Raw genomic sequence first — 4,838 nt, 5'->3', positions numbered from 1 at the left:
TTTCGATTGTCACCATTTCAACACAATAATATATACCATATACTATTTAGTGACCAGCTTCCTGCAAAACAAACCATGTTTTAATCACTTTATGCGAGAAAGTGCCAAGAAAGCTTAAAAAACATTAAAAACGCAACTTAGCACGTAATTTGAAGCATATTACAATTGTTTTCAACTGTCACCATTTCAACACAATAATATATAACAAATAGGGTTGTGTGCCATGTTTCGTGGCGAAGAAACCAAATTTGAATCACTTAATCCAGAAAGTGTAAAAAACGTTTAAAAAGCCCTCAAACACGCAATTGAGCACGTATTTTTAAGCATATGACTATTCGTTTTTTATTCTAATCATTTCAAAACAATAACATATAACAAAAAGTGTTGTGTGAAATATTTAATGCAAAACGAACCATGTTTGAACAATTTTATACGAGAAAGTGAAAAAAATGCTAAAAACACCGCAAAATCGCACCTTAGAACGTAATTTCAAGCATATGACTATTGTTATTGATTTTAACTATTTCCACACAATAATATATACCAACTAGTGTTTAGTGCCAAGTTTTATGCAAAAGAAACCAATTTTGAACCACTTTATGCGAGAAAGTGCATAAAACGCTTTTAAAAACCTCAAACACGCAACTTTGTACGTAATTTTAAGCATATGATTATATATTTTGGATTCTAATCATTTCAACACAATAATATATGAAAAATAGTGTTCTGTGCAATGTTTCATGCAAAACAAACCATGTTTGAAATACTTTAGTCGAGAAGATGCCAAAATTGCTTTAAACACCCAAAAAACACAAATTAGAACGTAATTTCAAGCTTATGACTGTTGTTTTCAAATCTAACTATTTCAACACAATAATATATACAAAATAGTGTTTACTGCCAAGTTTCATGCAAAAGAGACAAATTTTGAACCACTTTATACGAGAAAGTGTCAAAAACGCTTTGAAAAAACCTCAAACATGCAACTTAGCACGTAATTTCAAGCATATGATTATATGTTACGGATTCTAATCATTTCAACAAAATAATATATAACAGATAGTGTTGTGTGCAATGTTTCATGCAAAACAAACCATGTTTGAACTACTTTATGCGAGAAAGTGCCAAAAAAGGGTAAAAAAAAACCCCAAAAACGCAATTCAGAACATAAATTAAAGCATATGACTATTGTTTTCGATTTTAATCATTTCCACAAAATAATATATACCAAATAGTGTTTAGTGACAAGTGTCATGCAAAATAAACCACATTTTAACCAACGTATGCGAAAAAATGCCAAAAAAGCTTAAACTACCTTTACAAACGCAACTTAACACGAAATTTCAAGCATATGACTATTGTTTTCGATTGTTACCATTTCGACACAACAATATATACAAAATAGTGTTGTGTCCCAAGTTTCGTGGCAAACAAAACAAGTTTGAACCACATTATACGAGAAAGTGCCAAAAAAGATTAAAAAACCTTTAACAACTTAGCACTTAGTTTCAAGCATATGACTATTGTTTTCGATTCTAACAATTTCAACACAATAATATATACCAAATAGTGTTTAGTGCCATTTTTGATGCAAAACAAACCAAGTTTGAACCAGTTTATATGAGAGAGTGCCAAAAACATTTAAAAAACATTAAACAAGCAACTTTGCACGTAATTTCAAACATATGACTATTTTTTTCGCTTGTCACCATTTCAACACAATAATATATACCAAATACTATTTATTGACAAGTTTCCTGCAAAACAAACCACGTTTTAATCAATTTATGCGAGTAAGTGCCAAGAAAGCTTAAAAAACATTAAAAACGCAACTTAGCATGTAATATGAAGCATATGACTATTGTTTTCGATTCTAACTATTTCAACACAATAATATATACCAACTAGTGTTTAGTGCCATGTTTTATGCAAAAGAAACCAATTTTGAACCACTTTATGCGAGAAAGTGCAAAAAAACGCTTTTAAAAAACCTCAAACACGCAACTTTGCACGTAATTTCAAGAACATGATTATATATTTTGGATTCTAATTATTTCAACACAATAATATATGAAAAATATGTTCTGTGCAATGTTTCATGCAAAACAAACCATGTTTGAAATACTATATGCGAGAAGATGCCAAAATTTCTTTAAACACCCAAAAAACGCAAATTAGAACATAATTTCAAGCTTATGACTGTTGTTTTCAATTCTAACTATTTCAACACAATAATATATACAAAATAGTGTTTAGTGCCAAGTTTCATGCAAAAGAGACAAATTTTGAACCACTTTATGCGAGAAAGTGTCAAAAACGCTTTTAAAAAACCTTAAACACGCAACTTAGCACGCAATTTCAAGCACATGATTATATGTTACGGATTCTAATCATTTCAACACAATAATATATAACAAATAGTGTTGTGTGCAATGTTTCATGCAAAACAAACCATGTTTGAACTATTTTATACGAGAAAGTGCCAAAAATGGGTAAAAAAAACCAAAAAAAAAGCAATTTAGAACATAAATTCAAGCATATGACTATTGTTTCCGATTTTAACCATTTCCACAAAATAATATATACCAAATTGTGTTTAGTTACAAGTTTCAAGCAAAACAAACTACGTTTTAACCACCTTATGCGAGAAAATGCCAAAAAAGCTTAAACTACCTTACGAACGCAACTTAACACGTAATTTGAAGCATATGACTATTGTTTTCGATTGTTACCATTTTGACACAACAATATATACCAAATAGTGTTGTGTCCCATGTTTCGTGGCAAACAAACCAAGTTTGAACCACATTATACGAGAAAGTGCCAAATAAGATTAAAAAACCTTTAAAATGCAACTTAGCACGTAGTTTCAAGCATATGACTATTGTTTTCGATTCTAATAATTTCAACACAATTATATATACAAAATAGCGTTTAGTGCCATTTTTGATGCAAAACAAACCAAGATTGAACCAGTATATGTGATCGAAAGCCAAAAACGCATAAAAAACATTAAACACGCAACTTCGCACGTAATTTCAAGCATATGACTATTTTTTTCGATTGTCACCATTTCAACACAATAATATATACCATATACTATTTAGTGACCAGCTTCCTGCAAAACAAACCATGTTTTAATCACTTTATGCGAGAAAGTGCCAAGAAAGCTTAAAAAACATTAAAAACGCAACTTAGCACGTAATTTGAAGCATATTACAATTGTTTTCAACTGTCACCATTTCAACACAATAATATATAACAAATAGGGTTGTGTGCCATGTTTCGTGGCGAAGAAACCAAATTTGAATCACTTAATCCAGAAAGTGTAAAAAACGTTTAAAAAGCCCTCAAACACGCAATTGAGCACGTATTTTTAAGCATATGACTATTCGTTTTTTATTCTAATCATTTCAAAACAATAACATATAACAAAAAGTGTTGTGTGAAATATTTAATGCAAAACGAACCATGTTTGAACAATTTTATACGAGAAAGTGAAAAAAATGCTAAAAACACCGCAAAATCGCACCTTAGAACGTAATTTCAAGCATATGACTATTGTTATCGATTTTAACTATTTCCACACAATAATATATACCAACTAGTGTTTAGTGCCAAGTTTTATGCAAAAGAAACCAATTTTGAACCACTTTATGCGAGAAAGTGCATAAAACGCTTTTAACAACCTCAAACACGCAACTTTGTACGTAATTTTAAGCATATGATTATATATTTTTGATTCTAATCATTTCAACACAATAATATATGAAAAATAGTGTTCTGTGCAATGTTTCATGCAAAACAAACCATGTTTGAAATACTTTAGTCGAGAAGATGCCAAAATTGCTTTAAACACCCAAAAAACACAAATTAGAACGTAATTTAAAGCTTATGACTGTTGTTTTCAAATCTAACTATTTCAACACAATAATATATACAAAATAGTGTTTACTGCCAAGTTTCATGCAAAAGAGACAAATTTTGAACCACTTTATACGAGAAAGTGTCAAAAACGCTTTGAAAAAACCTCAAACATGCAACTTAGCACGTAATTTCAAGCATATGATTATATGTTACGGATTCTAATCATTTCAACAAAATAATATATAACAGATAGTGTTGTGTGCAATGTTTCATGCAAAACAAACCATGTTTGAACTACTTTATGCGAGAAAGTGCCAAAAAAGGGTAAAAAAAACCCCAAAAACGCAATTCAGAACATAAATTAAAGCATATGACTATTGTTTTCGATTTTAATCATTTCCACAAAATAATATATACCAAATAGTGTTTAGTGACAAGTGTCATGCAAAATAAACCACGTTTTAACCACCGTATGCGAAAAAAATGCCAAAAAAGCTTAAACTACCTTTACAAACGCAACTTAACACGAAATTTCAAGCATATGACTATTGTTTTCGATTGTTACCATTTCGACACAACAATATATACAAAATAGTGTTGTGTCCCAAGTTTCGTGGCAAACAAAACAAGTTTGAACCACATTATACGAGAAAGTGCCAAAAAAGATTAAAAAACCTTTAACAACTTAGCACTTAGTTTCAAGCATATGACTATTGTTTTCGATTCTAACAATTTCAACACAATAATATATACCAAATAGTGTTTAGTGCCATTTTTGATGCAAAACAAACCAAGTTTGAACCAGTTTATATGAGAGAGTGCCAAAAACATTTAAAAAACATTAAACAAGCAACTTTGCACGTAATTTCAAACATATGACTATTTTTTTCGCTTGTCACCATTTCAACACAATAATATATACCAAATACTATTTATTGACAAGTTTCCTGCAAAACAAACCACGTTTTAAT

The sequence above is a fragment of the Amaranthus tricolor genome, chromosome 10 (genome assembly GCF_026212465.1).
Source record: "Amaranthus tricolor cultivar Red isolate AtriRed21 chromosome 10, ASM2621246v1, whole genome shotgun sequence".
Classification (NCBI taxonomy): Eukaryota; Viridiplantae; Streptophyta; class Magnoliopsida; order Caryophyllales; family Amaranthaceae; genus Amaranthus; species Amaranthus tricolor.
Note: the sequence above shows the minus strand (reverse complement) of the source record.